Here is a 20,404-nt window from a genome sequence, read left to right as displayed (position 1 = left end):
AAAGCAGTGGAGTTGTGGGATAAAATGAGGTTTTGGTGCAATTTTGAGGAGAAAAGGTGGGATTTGGGTGGAGTTTTGAGGGAAAAAGTGAGGTTTTGGTAAATTTTTAAAGGGAAAAGGTGGGGTTTGGGTGGATTTTTGAAAAAAACAAGTGTTTTGGTGGGGTTTTGAGGGGAAAAATGGGGTTTTGTGGAAATTCTGAGGGTAAAAGTGGAGTTTGGTGGTGCTTTGAGGGGGAAAATGGGGTTTTGGTGGAGTTTTGAGGGGAAAGGTGCAGTTTTGGGGAACTTCTGGGGGAAGAAGCGGGGTTTTGGTGCAGTTTTGAGGGAAACAGAACTCCACCAAAACACCACTGAGTGGAAAAGTGAGGTTTTGGAGGTATTTTCGAGGAAAAGTTGGTTTTGGGTGCTATTCTGAGGGAAAAAGTAGGATTTTTGGGAACTGCTGGGTAAAAAAGTGCCATCTTGAGGGCAAAAGTGGAGTTTGGGAAGCGTTTTGAGGGGAAAAAGTGGGGTTTGGGGGAATTCTGAGGGATAAAGTGAGGTTTTGGTGCAATTGTGAGAGAAAAACTAGGATTTTGGAGGAGTTTTGAGGCTGTAAAGTGGGGTTTGAGTACATTTCTGAGAAAGAAAAGTGGCATTTGGGTGGAGTTTTGAGGGAAAAAGTGAGGTTTTGGTAAATTTTTAAAGGGAAAAATTGCGGTTTGTGTGGATTTTTGAAAAAAACAAGTGTTTTGGTGGGGTTTTGAGGGGAAAAGTGGGGCTTTGGTGCAGTTTTGCAGGCGAAAGCTGGGATTGAGTACATTTGCGAGGGCAAAGAGCGGTGGAGTTGTGGGCTAAAATGGGGTTTTGTTTCAATTCTGAGAGCAAAAGTGTGGGTTTGTGTGGAGTTTGCAAGGAAAAAGTGGGTTTTTGTTGGGGTTTTGAGGGGAAAAGTGAGGGTTTAGGGGAGTTCTGAGAGATAAAATGAGGTTGGGGGCAATTCTGAAGTCAAGTGAGGTTTGGGTGGCGTTTTGAGTGGGAAAATGGGTTTTTGGGGAACTTAGGTGGCAAGAAGTGGGGTTTTAGTAGAGTTTTGAGAAGAAAAGTAGGGTTTGGGGGGGTTCTGAGGGATAAAATAAGGTTTTGGCGCAATTCTGAGAGCAAAAGTGTGGTTTCAGTGGAGTTGTGAGGGATAAAAGGAGGTTTTTGGGCATGTCTGAGGGGAAAAGTGGGGGTTTTGGTGGTTTTCTGAGGCGGCAAAAGTGGGGTTTTGAGGGTATTTCTGTGGGGAAAAGTGTTTGATTTGGTAGAGTTTTGAGGGGAAAAGTGAGCTTTTGGGGAAATCCTGAGGGGAAAGTGTGAGGTCTGGGTGGAGTTGTGAGAAAAAAAGGAAGGTTTTGGTCAATATCTGAGGTCCAAAGTGGGGGTTTGGGTGGAGGTTTGAAGGAACAAGTTGTTTTCTGTTGGGATTTAGAGGGGAAAAGTGAGGGTTTGTGGGAGTTGTGAGGGATAAGATGAGGTGTGGGGGCAAATCTGAGGGGAAAAGTGAGGTTTGGTTGGCATTTTACAGGAAAACAGTTGGGATTTGGGTGGAATTTGATAGAGGAAAAGCAGTGTTTTTGAGCAATTCTGAGGGAAAAAGTAGAGTTTTTGTTTATTTCTGAGAGCAAAAGGGAGGTTTTGTTGGAGTTTTAGGAGAAAAAGTGGGTTTTGGTGCAGCTTTGCAGGGAAAAGTGTAGTTTGGAAGAGTTTTGAGAGGCAAAGTGGGGATGGAGTACATTTCTGAGGGCCAAAAGCAGTGGAGTTGTGGGATAAAATGAGGCTTTGGTGCAATTCTGAGGGGAAAAGGTGGGATTTGGGTGGAGTTTTGAGGGGAAAAGTGGGGTTTGGGTGGATTTGTGGAAAAACAAGTGTTTTGGTGGGGTTTTGAGGGGAAAAGGTGGTGTTTTGGTGGAGTTCTGAATGAAAAAGTGAGGTTTTGGAGGTATTTTCAGAGGAAAAGTGGGTTTTGGGTGCTATTCTGAGGGAGAAAGTGGGATTTTTGGGAACTGCTGGGTAAAAAAGTGCCATCTTGAGGGAAAAAGTGGAGTTTTGGAAGCATTTTGAGGGGAAAAAGTGGGGTTTGGGGGAGTTGTGAGGGATAAAATGAGGTTTTGGTGCAATTCTGAGAGAGAAAAACAAGGATTGTGGAGGAGTTTTAATGCAAATTGCCTTTGCATCAGGCCAGTGCAGAGAGCCTGAGGTTCCATCAGAAATCATCTGCTGGTTGTTTCAAGTGCAGAGCACAGAGTCTGGCTAAATGTCCAGCAAGAACTGTAAAGGGAGAATCCCAGGCAACAAATGTGCAAAGGGGGGTGGAAAAGGGAGGGAGAATTCTCAAGTCCAGGTGGGCAAAATGTCAAACCAAACCCAAAGTCAAGTCCCCAGGAGATCAACAGAAACTTGTCACCACTGCAGTGAGAGGGAGACTTTTAAAACACCCGTTGTTTGCTCTTCCAGATGCTGGGTTAGTGAGGAAACACTGGGCTGGAGAAGAGCAGGAAAGAACAGGCAGCTGCGTCATTGAAACACCATCGCTCAGTTTTGCTACTACCCAGACAACAGCCAAAGTATGTGCTGTAGAAGATACCACATCTGATGTTTTCCTTTATGTGACAATAAAAGGTGAAAAGGTAAGATATTTTTATCTCTACAAACCTCTTTGTGCACTCTGCTGTAGAAGTTATAACTTTGTGACAAATTTAAGACCGAAAAGTGTTATTTGCAAGTGAATTTTGTAATTTGCCATATACAGTAGAAGTGCAATCATTAACTTATTAGAAGATTTATTTTCTAAATCTGTTGTTTGTGAACTTTGGAATGAATTCTGTGAGGTGGAAACTTGTGAAGCGCTTTGGAAGGTATTGACAAGCAAATGAAGTCCCCCAAGTACTTCAGATGAACAACTATGTGAATTTACTGTACTCTTGTCCTTCTTTGTGATACACTTAAAGATATTTCAAGAAGGCAGTTGCATGGTGTTATGAAAATAAATACAAGTTCATATGTGCATAAGGCTGAATTCCCAAACAGTTGGGAGAAAGGAAGAAAGCTCGTTGCACTTACCAAAGTGCGTAACTCCTGCTAAATCTCTGCTGCAGCTACTGTCAGATTTAAGCAGCTGCGTAGTAGACAAAAATAAATGTGTTTGAAAACTGCTGCCATTTGGAGTATTTTACCAAGACTTTTAACATTAGAGCTGTGCTCTTCACTGTAGACAATAACTTGGATTACATCTTAATTTGAATACCTTCTCTGTTCAGAATCATTTTTAGCAAGCTGAAGAGAATGCAGTGAGTTCAGCAGATTATCAGGAGACCCAAACATCATTAAATCTTGACTCTCTTCCAATGAAAGTTGTTAATCCTGCACTTGATTTGAGGACAGTGCTGCTCCAGCAGAAGGTATCAACAGATCCTGAAACAAGTGGGAACCGTGTGTGTTGGCAGCAATCATTCATGCAGTGCATCATTTGTCTTTACCTGGATATATTGACCTACTGTATCAGTTGGAATCCAACAAGTGGAACAAAAGGTATCCTAACAAACACTGCCTATGTATCAGACTTTACAAAGAGCAATCAAATCAGCAGATGCAGGAATATTCTAAAGCATTTTGTACTTGATAAGACAAAGGGTGAGTTTCAGGGTCATTTGTTGATATGCTGAAAAGCATTAGATACTGTTGAAATAACTTGTAGCATTGATCAGTGATACCTTACTGTTTGATTTGAGTTTAGAGGGATTTCTCTACACAGAGGTAACTTGAATGTTTTCTGTGAGTTGTCTTGTTTAAAACAGACTTGAATCACTATAAATATCCTCTGTCCTTGTTCCCTCGGTTCATTTGCATATCTTTATGTAACTACAACTGTCTTTTGGTTGTTCTTTTTGCCATTAGAAAATGAGACAAGCAGAGAAAGAAGTCAGTTGCAACCAACTGTAAAAACACTGGCCTTTCATAGATTCAGATAATCACAAACGTGTTTCTGCATCTTTTAAAATTGTCTTTCTAGATCTTGCTGTATCTGGTTCTGTTCTTGAAAAGACATGACAAAGCTCCAACACAGATGACAGTGAAACTACCAGATCTGTAAGTGTTAGATTTTCTATTCAAATGTCAGAATGAATTAAGTGAAGCATCTGTAAGGCAGATTAGGAATACTGTAGTCAGCTATCATGTCCTTTCGTGTAACAAATCTGGGACTAACTCTTGATCTAGTTAAAAGAGAACGTTGTCCTTCAAGTTTGTGGTTCTGGTGGTTTTGGTTTTTTAGATTGCAACGATGGACTTTGAACAGGTTGTGTCTCCTTTTGTGCTCACTTGCTCTAGTGCTGTGAAGATGTGTAGTGGTTTTGTGTGGCCAGCTTTGGGTAGTTGTTGGGGGAATACAGGGGCAGATTCTTCAAAGAAAGAGCTGCCAGAAGCTATAGCTTGAGCTGTGAACATGAACTGATTCTCCTGTGTGGTTGATGTTCTTGTTGCATGCTTGATTCTTAATGAAGAAAATTCGGTTAGGTAAGAAAACCACCTTGAGCTCAGTAATCTTGTTTTTCTAAAATGTTGCTCTTAAACAGTATTTTACTGCCAGAAAAGGTTTTGTCTTTTCTTGATAGATTGTCCAAACAATCCCAGGATTGCCTTTCAAGGAAAATCCAGCAGTTCACACAGACAGGTATGGTACAGTATGTTACATATTTGAAACAATTGTTTAGCCAGATAATTAGGAGCTGTAGTATGTTTCCAGTTACTCTTCTTAGACAGCTAAAAGGGCAGAGGGTAAGACAAGATGTGTGCACATGGTATTGGGGAAGGAGGCAATTAGAAGCTGCTGATACTTATCCAGACCACAGTAAAAATAGCAATTCTTTCTAAACAGTAGCTTGAAAACAAGGCTGAGATGAGGCAGTACGTTTCTGCACACTCAGCATATTCAGTTGCCTTCTTTTATTCTTAGTGTGATTGATAAAGTTTTCAATCTGAATGAAATCTGACTGAGTTGATTTGTGCAAGGCTTTTATTATGCTGCAAATCACTTGCTGCATATGTAAACAAGCTGAGGGGTGTTTTTAATTCAAGTTTTAACTGTTGCAAAGATACATTGTTTCATGTTTTTGCAACTTTAAGACACCTTTTTCCTGCAGTCCCATCTGATTTTCTTCTGAAGTTGAGGAACCCACCAATTGTCTTGGTTAAAAAAACCTTTGGGTTATTTTCAGATACCTAAACCTAATAGTAAATTTTACATCCAAAATGGTACTTTTTGATTTCTTCTGTCATATTTGAGGATTTTTGTTGGCACAGGTAATACATCAGAGATATTTTGTAGGTGAACTGTTTCATGCCATTTAGAAATATTGGTGATATTTATCGATTACACTTTCCTTTTGCATTTCCATTGAATTTAATATTTGTATATTTCTCAGGCTTCAGCAGTGCTTAAATTCTGATCCTTTGAACACACATAGAACCGAAAATGAGCAACAGGTAATTCCAGGATATAACTTCCATTTAACCTCTGCAAACGTGTGTCATATATGTGGAGGTGTGGGTAGTGTTGAGGCTACAAGAGTGGTCTTTGTGGAGGGACACCAGGGACTGAATCCAGCCACATCAGCAACAAGACCAGACCAAAGGTCAGCAAGCCAGCAAAGTTGGTGGTGCCTCTGTGAAAACAGGAGGGGCAAAAAAAAAAATGCAGGGGAAGAGACAAAAAGAAAAAAAGCAAGAAACAGAGGCAATGGCCAAGTCAGGGGACAGTAGGAGTCTCAGCACTGTTCTGTGTGACGTGTGTGTGAGTTGTACTTCATTTGTGTTTAGCATTTCTTTGGCTAATTCTTCTCAAAAAAACAGTTTTTAAGTTGGATGTAAGCTCAAACCCATTTACTAAGTATTGCCTTTGTCATCTATTTCATATGGTTCATAGCTTTCATAAGTATCATACCTTAACTTTCAGATACTAAATATGACAGTAGCTAATTTTGATTGAGGAATGTGTAGGAGGTTGTTCATACGGTTGAGTAATTTATGCTTCAGAGAGACTGTAGAATTGTACAGTTTCATCTGATCTATCAACCACTGCTACAAATGATGGCATTTGAATGAGATGTAAGAATTTAAGTCCTCATCCCAGAAGAACTCTTATCATATTGTGTGTTAAGGAAATGTATTATGCAGTGGGTCAAAGGCTTTTAAATTGCTCATTGCTTTGTGTTGCCTTGTTGGTGTTTCAAGCACACGATTTTCAGGTAGAACTCTTTATTTCTCTTTCTGTAGGAACTTACTTGGAAAAAAGTTTTAGGCCCTGACTCCACTGAATCTTACTGTTGGCCACCAATAGCTCAAGGATGTGATGTAGTTGCCATCTCATATCAGGGAAATAATCCTTTCTTGTATATTCCACCAATTCTTACACTTTTGCAGTCGAGCAGTTGCTACAAACCTTGAGAAACAGGAGTGGAGGATGTATATATTAGAGTACTGCAGGCTTTGTGTTCTAAGGTGCAAATGTCAATGAATGATCCAAAAGGTAGTGCATGTTGAGAATGGGTGCATCTGATGTCGTCTTAGAGTATCTTCATGATGCTTCCCAGGTTATTTAGGCCATCTGCTTAGACATTGACAGAGATGGACTGCATGAGTGTGGCAGTCTGTAACTTATTTATCAAGTAATATCTAACAAGTGGTTAATGTCATATCACTTGGATACTCGATGAAGCTTGATTTTTAAGGGGCTGTTACATAGTGAAATGGAAATGTCTGGTTTGATTTTTAAAACATTGTCATTCATTTTCTAATGCATTAGATCACAGAAACATAGACTTACTGAGGCTGTAAGGGACCACTGAAAATGGCTCACACAGTTCCAAGTAAGACAAGATGTTTCTGCTTCTATGAAACTTTTGGACCTTTCACCGTGTGTTGCTGCACATCCATTTGTCTCCAGCTTGGTGCACGGTTCCTCGGGCCTGTACCATCTGCATTGAAGAGGTGATATGATGTTAAAAGCTTCTGTTTGAAGCATTGAAAGGCCTGTTTTGCAGATTTTAGTTTTGCCCTAAATTCTGAAATAGTACAATGACTAAGATTCTAAACAGTTGTCTCATGCTCTACTGTAACTCTTTTGTACATCCACACCTAGCCACTAGCACTTATCTTGTGTCCTGGGTGGAAGAAGGCACAACTTGTTTTTGAGCTACTGAAAACATACCAGAGATGCTCCAGACAGCTTCATCCAATGTTGTTAATGCTTGGGCAGAACAAAGAAGCAGCTAAAAATGTGAAAATCCAAAGATGTAAGAATACTTCTGTCGTCTTAATGACACTTGAATGCAATGTAGGCTTTCTTAATTGCATAAAACTGTAAGAAATGAAGATACAATATTGGCATTATTTTGTTGTTAAAACCAAACTACTAAAGGCTATGCTTGAATGTGTTTAGATATTTACCTTCTGTCGATCTGGTTCTACCATGGTCTTGTTGGGAAATGAAATGACATCCTGCTCTGTAAAGCTGTTAACAAAGACTTTTCAGTGTTTCAAAAACACAGTTTTGCGTACTCAGATCTTAAAGACACACAGGGGTAAAGAAATAGAAGCGAACTAAAATGACTGTTGACTAGAAGTCAGAACATGGAGTTATATGGTCCCTATTTAAAACAAAACAAAACAAAAACCCCAACCAAAAATCCAAACACACACAAATATCCAAACAAAAATACCTTACCACCAAAACCAACCAAAAAAACCTTCCCATAACTTCAAGATGATGCATCTGAAATGCAGTTGAGACCTTTTTGATAAAACTAGTGTGTCATGTGGAATGTAAATTAATGTTAACAGTTGTCCTTTACCGACTTGTAGGTGAGGTGATAGTGCCTGCACCATATTGCCTCCTGAGACTGTCTGAACGTCACACGCTGTTTCGTAATCTTTGCCATCTTGTTCTTGATGAGGTTGAGGTGCTGTTCTCTGATGCTCCTGAACAGGTAAATAGCTTACATGTTCAGATGGTAAAATACTGTTCAATTGTGCAAGTGTCTTGAAAGCAAGTGTCACCCACTGAAAACAAACACCTTCCTGAACCCCAGTGGTAGAGTTGAAAAGAAAATGAAGTTTGAAAACCCCACATTTGTATACTTCTGGCAGAATGAAGTATTGGAGAAGTGGAGTTGTAATCAGTCAAAGCAGACTTTGCCTTGTTTTTTTCTTTAATCAGTGAGGCCTGTCTTGCCCTGGTCTAAGCTACTGCTCCATTATGCTGTTGTCTTTTGCTGTGGATGGTTTCCAAAGCAGTTGACTTTTGTTTTTGTTCCATTTGGTAGCGGTGGTTTCAGTGTAGGGGTCTTTAATGTGCTTTAAGGTCTTGTCTGTAAGAAACTTCATTTTTCCTCTTAGCAGCACTGTTTAAACAGTAGAATGAAAGGCAGAAGTGAATGATCAAATAGTCTTGGAAGCATTTTCTTGGATTCTTGGGTCCTAATGACAGTGCAGATAGAAGAAGGAGCTGATCACAGTCTTCTAAGAGGAACAGCATCAAGTTCCATGTTGACCAGGATGTATCAGTATCAGATTTTTTTTAAATCATTAACCTTCTAATATTATCTGTTAAAAAATTGGTGATAAGACTAAAGGGCTGTGCTTCTAGCTGTGATAAGCTAGAGAAATTCCTTAGTGGAAATAGGTTTCCCAATTTGCTGTATGTGAAGCTGTTAAATGTGCCTTTGTAGCAGCAAATATCAAGTTATAAATTAGATGGTATGTCTTCTTTATCCAGTGGACTATTGCTGTTTTCTCTTCAGACTGTTCTTTCTGTTCTGGTATTGGACTTCCTGAGACGGAGTGTGGATATAACATTAAAATTGTGGGAGAGGTAGTTCTCAGTTTCTCAAAAACATTTGTCTTGAATAGGAAAAACAAAGATGCTCTTTCAGCGGGGAATGGTCATTTGAAAATGTTTGAGCTATTTGATAAAGATTTGATTGTATCTCTTCTAAAGTATTGTTACAGAAAGGGTATGTTATTGCAGCTAGGGGTAAGTTTAGTGGCAGGTTGAGAAAGATCTCTCAGAACTGTGCCAGAGCTCTATATTACTTTAAAGTGTGGTAGAGCTTTGCCAAAAATCCTGCTGTTGTTCCACAGCTGAACTGCACGTCACTTAGGTAAGCAGTACACCAGGAATGTGTGAGCTCTGTCTTAGTGGGTTTCACTTGTTAGAAGTAATTTAATGCTGCACACACACCATTTGTGCTCTAGGGTTTGTTTTTTTTGACAAGTCTGCTGTCTGCCTCTGACCTCTTGGATTTGCTTTTGCCTAGGCTTAGTTTGGTTTTTTTTTCAGATTTGAACTGCTCCTTTTCCTGAGACTTCCATCTTTTGTGACTGGAAAGAACAGTGTGCTGAAACAGTTTGCTTTTTACTGCTGCTACGTACTTGTTGGAACAGGATAAGAGGATAGAAACTGACTTCTGCTTTTTCTTGATAGGTGTTTACTATATGAGATTGTTACAAGAAACCCGTTATTGCTGAAGAATGGAAGTATTCACAGCAAATTATTGCTGTTGGAACTCATTGGAATAAACGTACAGCACACTAGATAAAGGAGCTCATGAACGATCCTTGCGATGTGGTAACAGCCATTGAAGAAGCTTCCATCTACGGAAATGTGCAACAGGTAAGAGTTTGGGGATGGTATCACTCTTTGTTCACGACACTGTTTTACTCTTTGCACTGACTGAGGTCAGTATACATGAGCAGTGCTACAGGCCTGAATGGACTGTCCAGTTGCACGTCCCGCGAGTGCAGCGAGGGAACTCTTGGAAGACCTGTGTCAGTTAATTACTGAACCAGCTGAAGGTCTTTTTTGAGCCTGAGATGAAGGTGCACTCTCGAGTATTTTATTGTTAGTGCAAATGAGCCTGAGTTTGGTATCAAGTACTTGCAAATGCTATTGTTTGTGACCAGAATGTTCCGAATGTTTTTGCGGTTGTTGAGTGGCAGAACTACAAGTGAGTTTTCCAAAGACAGAGCTAGTAAAATGCTTGTTTGACTGCTCTGTGCCACACAGTGCAGACATTAATTTGACCTAATATTTTGAGAAAGCTACTGTATATCCTGAGGTGTCTTCTCATGGAACTTCCAGTCAATGTGGTATAGAGCTGAAGAATTGTATAAAATGTTACAAGTATGATGTGAATTCTTCTGTGACTCAAAACATAATCATTTGGGGATTAAAAATGTTGGGAAGTCTCTAAGACCAGACATTCTGAGCATGAAACTGGAAAAACATCACTTTTTGTGAAAAGTCTAGTGATTTGGCAGCACTGCAAATGTCCATGTTTTGGGGCTTTTGTTTAAGACTATCTGAGGTAGTGCACTGTGCTTATGGAGTGTGAAACTTCTTCAGTGGTACTTCAGTGAGAAACTTCAACACTGACAAATCATCAAAAATTACACGTATAAGAAAATAGCGATGTGAGATTTTGATTGTGATGGGTTTTAATTTTGCTTCTGGAAGCTGTCAGAAATTCACACCCTTTGTGAGAATTGTATATTGTACATTATAAGTTTAACAGAAGATTTAGGATTTACCAATGTTCTTTGGCATATAACAATGCTTCGTGCTTCTTAAAAGAAGAAACACACAGTAAAGCATGTCTAGATTACATGAATTACCAACCCTCTGGTTTGTATCCACCTTTAGGTTGTACAGCCTTGTATGGACAGTGAAAGAACCGCTGTGTTACTCAAAATACTGGCTTTTACCCACAGTAATCTTCAGAAGGTGCCGACGTTCACTAATTCAGGAGATGAGGCAGAAATGGTTCATCAGGTGAGCATCATTTTACACAGGTAAGTGGGGTTTTTAATTATTAAGATATAACAAACTAAAATATCTTGACTTCTAAGAATAAAGGAGGTTTGTGAATTTGTAATTTAACTACTTCTGCTAAAAATAGCCCAAACCCTGCCCTTCTGCCAGCTAGAAGAAAGGCTGACAGGAATGTCTGACACAGAATGCATTCATGATGACATTTTGAACTATGTTCTGTCTCATTTTGATAAATCCCAATATGGTTCCTCCCCACAGTTACAGCTGTGGATATTGGGTCCCTCCTTCGGGACACAGCCTGCTCTGGCCATAGTGATAAAGAAGGAAATCACTGCCCCTGGCTCGGGGCCAACAATGAAGTGAATCGCTGCCCCTGAACTGGGGCCAGCTTTAGCAAAATGAGTCTCTACCACTGCTGTAGGGTCTTTAAAGAAATGCAAACAAACCTCAGCTTCCCCAGTTCTCTCCATAGAATGCAGGGAGGTCTCTGTTCCAGCACACCTCCTCCTCTCTTTCATCACTGACCTTGGAGTCTGCATGGTTGTTTCTCTCACTGTTCCTACTCCTTGCACCACCACCAGCCAGAAGAAGAAAGGGCAGAAGAAAGAAGAAAGGAGGAAGAAACCTCCTCTTCAGGCTTCTTGTTACAAAGTGATGGTGGAGGTGTCTCATTGTCTCAGCCCTAGCAGTGGGTCTGGCTCAGAGCTGGGGAGAGCTGTGAGCAACTTCTTCCAGGAGCCATCTTTACAGCCCCTTCCCCCTCACCAGAAAAGGCTGTCATGGCAAACCATGACAAAGTGGTTTGGGAAGGATCTTTTTTCTTAATGCTTAAATCAGTGGATGGAGAGATGGAAACAGCCACTGTTAAAGTGATGTCACACTTCACATGCTTCGAGTAGTACACTTACAAGTGTGTATAAACCGTGTGCTTAGCTTTAACAGATGAATGCATGCAGTCTTTGGAAGTTACAGATGCCACTTGTGTGACACATTTCAGTTTTCCTTCTCCAAGAATCTTTGCTCATCGTGTACACAGCATGCCTGACAACTTCTGTAATGCGATAAAGGTTTGACAAACCGTTACCAGGTTAATAGTGCATTTGATCACAAAGTAGTGGATACACAGAAGCTGTTAAAAATACATGTGTATTTGTTTTAGGATTCTTCTGTAGACCAAGAGATCACAAAGGCACAGTCAGTCGTTCTGTTAAGAGAAAACAACGAGTGTGATGCACTTGGGATCCTCCGCTATTTGCAGCAGGCAGAAGCTGAAGTTCCCCCAGAACTGCCTGGTTTGACTGCCAAGGTGCTAAAAGATGAAGAATACCAGAAATTGTCAAGGCCACTGTGTACCCATCTTAAAACATTTGGGGCTTGCAGGTAAGGAATTGCCAAGCTTTCTTACCACCCATACTGGTGTAGGAAGGTGGTATATGCCTCAATCATGGCTGCTTCTGTTTTCTTGCTCAATTTTGCTGTTGGATACTTTCATGAAACCATTTTTTGCTCATGACTCTTTTTCTTGTGGTTACTTTTGCATCAGTTTCACTCTTCTTAGGTACTGCTACGAAAATCAAAATACCAACATTTTCTGGAGACCAATCTCATGTAGCCTGACAGGATATCATAATTCATTGTCATTCCTGCCCAAGTGTTCTTGAGGGAACTTCAGGCTCTTTTTTGATTAGTACTCTAGCCCATAATTGCCCAAGGCTTATGCTTTGCTCTCTCCTCTGTTGTCTTCTGTCCCTCCAGATTAGGTAAGTAGATGACTTCTCTGAGCTGTGTCTAACTGGATTCTAACAGGGCCTTGGATGAAGCCCTCAGATATTCCTTCTCGTGTGGATGACCCTTGTTGCAAGTAACACAAAATTCAGTGTTAGTCTTTGTTTTATTCTGAAACTAGTTTCCTGGTGGATTTTGGTTTTGTTGTATAAACTTTTCCAACAAGAGCTTTTTGGCCACTTCTGTCTAATCTCCAGTCATTGGTGCTACTTGAAACAGAAATTGAATACTGAGGGCTGATGAAATGTTAGTGTTAAAAGATGTTGTAAGCCACATCAAAAACAGTTTACAAGTAAAAGGGCTTTGTTCTTAAACCAGTTTTTAAATATGTAGAAACAGAACAGTGTGTCTGGATCGTCATCAAGTTAATTTACAAATAGACGTGCCCCAGCATATCCCAGATGCAGTGACACAAATACCTGGATATCTGATGGTAAGTTACAGTTATTGCTTTTTCCCTTGGTTTGGTGTACCAAGAACACATCTTAAATACCTCCTTAGCATATTACCTTCATGTTAATGTAGTACATATCCCACATCTCTTGGGTATTTGGGAGATTTTTAGCTTTTTTAGTTTCTCTGTTGCTTAAGTGTGTGTCAGATTTTCCCTTAATCCTAAAATTGTTTTGTAGTGGTTCTGAGTTTACCTTAGGTTTTCTCCTGCATTGGAGCCTCATGTTCTATGGGAAGAGGGCATTTGTTGTGTTTATTCCTTTCCTCTGTCAATTTAGAACATAAACCAAAATAGGCAAAGATTAAAGGTCCTGTAAATGTCATTATTTTTGTAGTAGAGCAAACACAATCCTCTGGAGTGAAGAAACGTTGCAGTGGAAGATCATGCCTGTTTAACAAGAGTTGAAGGGAGGATTTTTCCTTCTCTGCCACGTTGATGCAGACTTCGTGAAAAATGAGTATATTCTGGCCTTGTCAATTGAACCAAATATTTTCTCTATTTGCACTGTCCATAGACATGGGATATAAATTCTCTCTTCTAGATGGAGCAGTTGCTTCCTACTAAGGTGTCATTGTGGTGTTGAAAACAGTTTTGATAGAATCCTGTTACATTCAGACTGCCATTTTTAATAGTTAAATAGTCATGAAACCTTCCTGGTTACTGGTTTGACTTTGCTATAGTGGTTCTTCACATCTCAGTAACAATTTGTATGTCAAAACTCCCTTCACTTGGCTTTTCAGTCCCTACTTTACTAGATAGTCTTCCTGTACAGCAGTACTGTAGAGTCTGTCTCATCTCCACCTTGGATAATGATTGCTGAGGACAGGGTTGTAGACACTGGTGCTTCCTTTCAAGGTTAGTGCTTGGATCTGAGAACTGCTGGGTGCTTTCCTTTTTGGATGAGCTGCTTACACTTTCTTCCTGTCCTGTCTTTTGCTAGAATTCAGGTGTGCTCAAGTCATGCAATCAATGGGTGTTCCCCATTCCCAAAAATCATAGGTTGTGAGAATAGACAATAAAAACTGGGTGGATTCCTTGGTGTCACTCCATTTCTGCCTAATAAATAAGCTTTTGTTGGCAGCTGGTAGTTGAAACTCGTTGATAACCTATAGATACAGTTTGAGTGCTTGAAACCTGGACAGATTTCATAATACTCCTGTTATAAACTTGTACTTCCCTTTTGTGCACTCAAGACAGCAGTTGTGGCCTCTTTCCTCATCTAGTTCTGCTTCTGCTGACTGCAGAGCCTGGATATATGTCTTACAAATCAGTTGTCAATTGGATAAGTGTTCACTGTCTCTTTTGTTTAGAACTCGGTATCATGTTGCTTTCCTTTAAGAATCTCTAGTTGCACTGTGAGAGTTTTAGGGTTTTAGTAAGTGGAAATTACCTTTCTGGTCTTCTTTTCTGTCTGGCCTCATACACTCAGCTGTATCTCAGTACTTGTGCCTAGCATGAGCCTTTGGATGAAATGCAGCCAGCATTTTGTGAATTGGTGTTCTTGATAGCTTATGTCAAGCATTTTCCGTGCAAAAAGAGGGAAGGCGTCACGCTTCCCCAGTCAGTTCTTCTAAATCTCATTGTAAGGTTGGAGAACACTTAAAATTAAGCTTGGATGATGTGAAATGCCTTAGTGGTTAGTAGCTTGACAGGTAATACTGTAGTTCACTAGTGTTCATTTAAGTGGAATACCACCAAGACCTAATAGATCTTGCTCTATAAACCTCTGTCCAGTCTGGACTGGGCTATGGACAGTTACCATTCATAAGGATTCATTCATTCAGGATTATTCCTAATCTTTGGAGTAATAAGAGGTCATCATCTTCTGAAATGCATGTGTACAGCAGTATTTGTCATCTCTTTAGGCTGGAAAGAGGTAGGTCACCTTCAACATGAAAACGTCTCATTAACTTAAGAAACCATCAGTTGTCTTTATAACGTATTTTATGCTTTCAGATTCTGCCTCTCCACGTTGTAAATGCAACAAACTACTTTCGTCGAAGAGTAGATCAGCAGAAGAACCAATATACAATTCTTGCTGAAGGAATTAATGGGTATTTTAAGGAACCTGGTAATAAGATTGCTGTTAAAAATGTGGAGAAGCTGGCATTTCATGGTTTATGTCAGAAAACAGTTGTTCACAGGTAAAAATGTGGATTTGTTTTGGTTTAAATTATTCATGTGCTCTTTTTAATACAAAGTAATTGAGAACTTTTACTGCTAAGTTAAAGTTAACCCACCATGAAAACTAGCAAAAAAATCTCTGCTGTACAAATTGTTCTTTAAAAAGCTCTCACATGCTGCCTGTACTGAAGGGAAGCCAGAATGGCTCCACATACACACCACTGAAGATTGTGCTGTGAAAGTTTAATCTTTTTTAGACACAAGGAAGTGAAGAAACTTTACAACTATAATAATTCTTTGTTTCCTCTCCAACTCTGAAGGGCTCAGGTGCTAGATATTTCCCCAAAAGAGAAGGAAAATATGTTCTGTAGTGTCAAAATTAACTATATAGATGAAGGCAGAACATGTCAAGTCCAAAGTTACCAGGTGCTTCACTCACCTGCCAAGTTTCAGTGTCTGCCACCTCAGGCTGGGGACTTTGTAGAGTGACACCCATTGGTAATGAACTGGAGTGGAACCCAAAGGTAATATTTATCAGATTTTCAATGGTATGTTCTTTTATTTCTCTTTGTGTGTTATTTTCTGTAAGAAAGCAGTAATGAACTGCAAACTTAGTTTTCTAATTTAACTCCTCATTAGTATTAACAAGAAATATCTACTATTGGGCCAGATTCTGAGAAGTCAGCTTTCTTGGTTTGTTTTCCTGCAAAATCAAGTGAGATTTATGCGATTTTTTTTTCTTCAATTCTTCTGAATTCAGTATCTTCTTCCAGAAAACGTTATTGCTGCTTTTGCATCTGTGGGGATTCAACGGGGGAAGGGTAGCCTCTGTAAATGAAACTGTGTTTGAGTACTGTCCCATTCAGGAAGCTCCTTCCTTAATGAGTAACAAAATCTGGTTTTATTTGTTTAATACTCGTGTCATGTTTAAGCTTGGAAGATTTGTTTCATTACAGTTATTGTAAAGTTATGTTGGAATTCACCTCAAGTGCAGTGACTTTTTTTCCTTAGGTAACTAATTCTATTCATCAAACAGTTAAAGGAGAACTACACAAAGCGAAAGTAGTACTGACCTTGGGAAACACAACAGGGATTGACCCAATGGGAGGTATAGAATTGCAGCATTACAAAATATTTGTATCTAAACTCCTTTACCAAGAGCACCTGTTCTTTTCTTTGCTTCTGTCCGTTCCAAGTTCAATTTGATTCCAAATGGTATTCAGGTAGTACTGTTGGATAATTTACTGTGGTGGCGTCTGACCCCTGGAACAGGTTTCTCAGAGACTGTAGAGTCTCTGTCCTTGGAAATAAGCAGAAGCAACCAGCATGTGGTCCTGGGCACATGATTCTAGGTGTCCCTGCTTGAGCAGGGAGTTTGGATGAAATTATCTCCAGAGGGCCATTCCAGCCACAGCCCTTCTGTGGTAAACTGAGATAACTTCTCATGGCAATAATCTCAGGCATGGGATGAAATTGTTTTAATTATTGGTTTTCTCAGAGTCAACTCTTCAGGTTTTCCTGAAATGAAAATATTACAGTCAGTGCCATGTTTGTATTGTTCTGTCAGTTCCCTGGCCTGTAATAAAGGCACTGGCAAATATTCTTCTGGGTAAGACTGACTAGAATGTAACAGCCCTCCGTGCAATGAGTGTTTCCTCTCAGCATTCTCCTATTCTCCCAAAACCTTGTTGGTAGGAGATTCACTTAGAGATGAGTTTTGCTTAAAGAGTTGGTTATTTTTTAATTGTCTGGACAAGTTCATCAGAAAGGCCACCCCTCCATCTCAGGATCATGACGTGCCTCTTGTGGCTGCTTGGTCCTGTCCAAGAGTACAGTTAGTTAGTGTTTTGGAATGTGTGATGCTGCTTTCCATCTGACCATTCAGTCCATTTCAGATGAAAAATACAGTGGAAACGGGGAATTACTGGAAGTAATTCTCTTTAGCAGCTTCCTCTTCTATATGGCACATCTCAGCCTTTTTCTGATTGCTATGCTATTGTTTAGAGTTTTTCTAACTGTGTCCCCCCAGCAGTTTTCTTCTTCTATTTTGGTCTAGGAAGTTATTCTGTGTGGTGTGTATTTCAGCTGTAACTTGTGTAATCAGGGCTCAGATTGTTTACTTGGTTGCTCTCTTGGTTGTGTTCCATGGAGTTAACTACGAGTTCCTTATGACAATATTATGATGAAAAAGATGGCAATATCTGGAGAAGAATTAAACATGGGAACGTGCCTGTTGGGACATTGGGAGAAAACCAATTACTTCCAGGTATCAATAAATGGGTACATGTTTAAAGCTTCACTTAGAGCAGCTTAGAGTTAGAGACTACTGATGAGTTATGGTTTCAACTTGGTGTGTTTTGTCATCCAAGGTCCGGGTTACCAGGCTTCCAGACTTGAAGATGTCAGTTAACAAATACGACATTCAATCTGAGGTTTTGCCTACAGGTCTGGGAACTGACAATGCAGAACATAGAACACAACTTCAGAAGCTGTGCAGCCACATGAACATATTGGATCATGCAGCAAACTTGGAGCCCTTGTAAGAGTTTACAAGGTTTTTTGAGCATACACTTTATGAAAAAAGAATGCTACAATTAAGGAGATGTTTTCATGATTGATATTACTGACTGTGTGTTTCGTTTGAACACAGAAACAATAGTGTTTGTAATACGTCTGCATTCCTGTGACTGTCTGTAGTGGGTCTGGGATGGTAGTGATTTTCCACAGCAGCTCCTGCAGTGCTGTGCTTACTGTTGATATCAATATTATGACTACCGCTCGCACAGCATCAGGGCTGTCCCTCCAGCATTCCTTCCCCCACCTTCACCAATAGCTGTGGGTGGGCATGATCTTGGGAGGGACTATGGCCAGGACAGCTGACCCAGGCTGACCAAGGAGATATTCCATACCCTAAGACATCAGCTCAGGAATATAAACTGGGGGAGAGGAGCAGGAAGGGGAGGCGAGATGCATTTCTGGCCTTCCCAAAGCAACCGCTACGCGTACTGAAGCCCTGCTTCTCGGGAGGTGGCCGGACATCGCTGCTGATGGGAAGTGGAGAGGAACAGCTTTATCTGCTTCTGCTTTGCTTCCCGCGCGCGGCTTTGCTACTTCTTTATTAAACTGCTTTTATCTCAACCCACGAGACTCCCATCTTATTTTCTCCCCTTCCCTGGCTTGCTGAGGAGGTGGGGGACAGAGTGGTGTGGTGGGCACCTGGCATCCAGCCAGGCTCAAACTACCACACCTACTTACCACTGTAGTTGGGGTCTGTGTACCTGCTTTCTTGTAGTGTCCACACGCAGTGGCATAACTTCTACTGGCAGCCTGTGTGTTTTCAATGGGAACTGAGCAGCCCAAGTGCAGGGGATTGGAGATAAGTCCCACAGGAAAGCAGCTGCAAATGTGACACAGTGCAAGATGATAGACTACAATGGGACCTACTTACCACTATAGGTAGATTCTGCCTTCCTGCTTTCTTGTAGCTCCCATACTCAGTGGTAGAGCTTAACCGACAACATGTGTTATTTCAATGGGAGCTGAGGAGTCCCAGTGAGTGGGAATGGAGATAGTTCCCTCAGGAAAGCAGCTGCAAATGTGACACAGTGCTGGCTGATAGACTGCATGCCTGACATCACAGCACACGTGGGCACTGCAATGGGGTTCAGTGACATTGCCGCACATGTGGCAATTGCAGAGAGACTCTGTGACATCACAGCAGACGTGGGCATGGTAAAAGTGCTCTATAACATCACATCACCTCTGGACACTGTAACAGTGCTCTGTGACATCACAGCACATGTGGGTACTGCATCCAGGCTGTGTGACATCATAGAATCCTAGAATGGTAGGGGTTGGAACGGACCATTAGATATCATCTAGACCAACCCCCTCCTCCAGAATCAAGTTCACCTAGATCAGGTCGCACAAAAACGTGTCCAGGCTTATGCTGAAGTCCTCCAAGGAAGGAAACTCCACAAGCCCTGTGGGCAACCTGTTCCAGTGCTCTGTCTTCCTCTTCCGCGGACGTTTGACATCACAGCACAACTGAACACTGCAAGAGTGCTCTGTGACATCACAGCACAGGTGTGCACTGCAACAGGACTGTGTAACACAACAGCACATCTGGGCTTTGCAGCAGGGCTGTGTGACCTTACAGCACATCTGGGCACTCCAATAGTGCTCTGTGACATCACAGGACATCTGGGCACTGGACACACACTGCTCTGAGACTTCACATAGTATCTGGGCACTGAAACGAGACTCTGTCATCACAGTAGACGTGTGCACTGCAACAGTGCTCTGAAACATCCTATCACAAGAGGACATTGCTACAGTGCCTGTGAGATCACAGCACACGTGGGAACTGCAGTGGTACTCTGTGACATCACAGCACATCTGGACACTGCAACAGTGCTCTGTGACATCATAGCACATCTGGGCCCTGCAACAGGGCCGTGTGACATCACAGCACATCTGGGCATGACAAGGGGGTGTGTGAAATCAGAGAACATCTAGGCACTACAACAGGACTGTGTGGCACAGCAGTACATGTGGGCATTGCAGAGGATGTGCGGTGTGCGTTGCATCACAGCACATCTGGGCAGTGCTACACTGCTCCGTGACATCATAGCATATCTAGGCACTGGAACGGGGCTGTAGGACATCACAGAAAATCTGGGCACTGCAACAAGAGTGTTTGACATCACATCACATCCAGACACTGCCGTGGGGTTCTGCGACGTCCTAGTACTAGGCAGTGCAACAGTGCTCTGTGACATCACAGCACATCTGGGAAAGGCAACAGTACTCTGTGACATCATAAGACGTGTGCACTGCAATAGGACTATGTAACGCGACAGCACATCTGGGCTTTGCAGCAGGGCTGTGTGGTATGACAGCACATCTGGGCACTGCAATAGTGCTCTGTGACATCACAGGACGTCTGGACACTGGACACACAGTGCTCTGAGATTTCACACAATATCTGGGCACTGAAACGAGACTCTGTAACATCACAGCAGACGTGGGCATGGCAACAGTTCTCTATAACATCACATCACCTCTGGATGCCTCAACAGTGCTCTGTGACATCACAGCACATCTGGGTACTGCATCTAGACTGTGTGACATCATAGAATCCTAGAGTGGTAGGGGTTGGAAGGGACCATTAGAGATCATCTAGAACAA

This window comes from Colius striatus, unplaced genomic scaffold (assembly GCF_028858725.1).
Source record: "Colius striatus isolate bColStr4 unplaced genomic scaffold, bColStr4.1.hap1 scaffold_37, whole genome shotgun sequence".
In the NCBI taxonomy this organism is placed as follows: domain Eukaryota; kingdom Metazoa; phylum Chordata; class Aves; order Coliiformes; family Coliidae; genus Colius; species Colius striatus.
The sequence above is the reverse complement of the archived record's forward strand: the minus strand, read 5'-3'. Positions refer to the sequence as shown.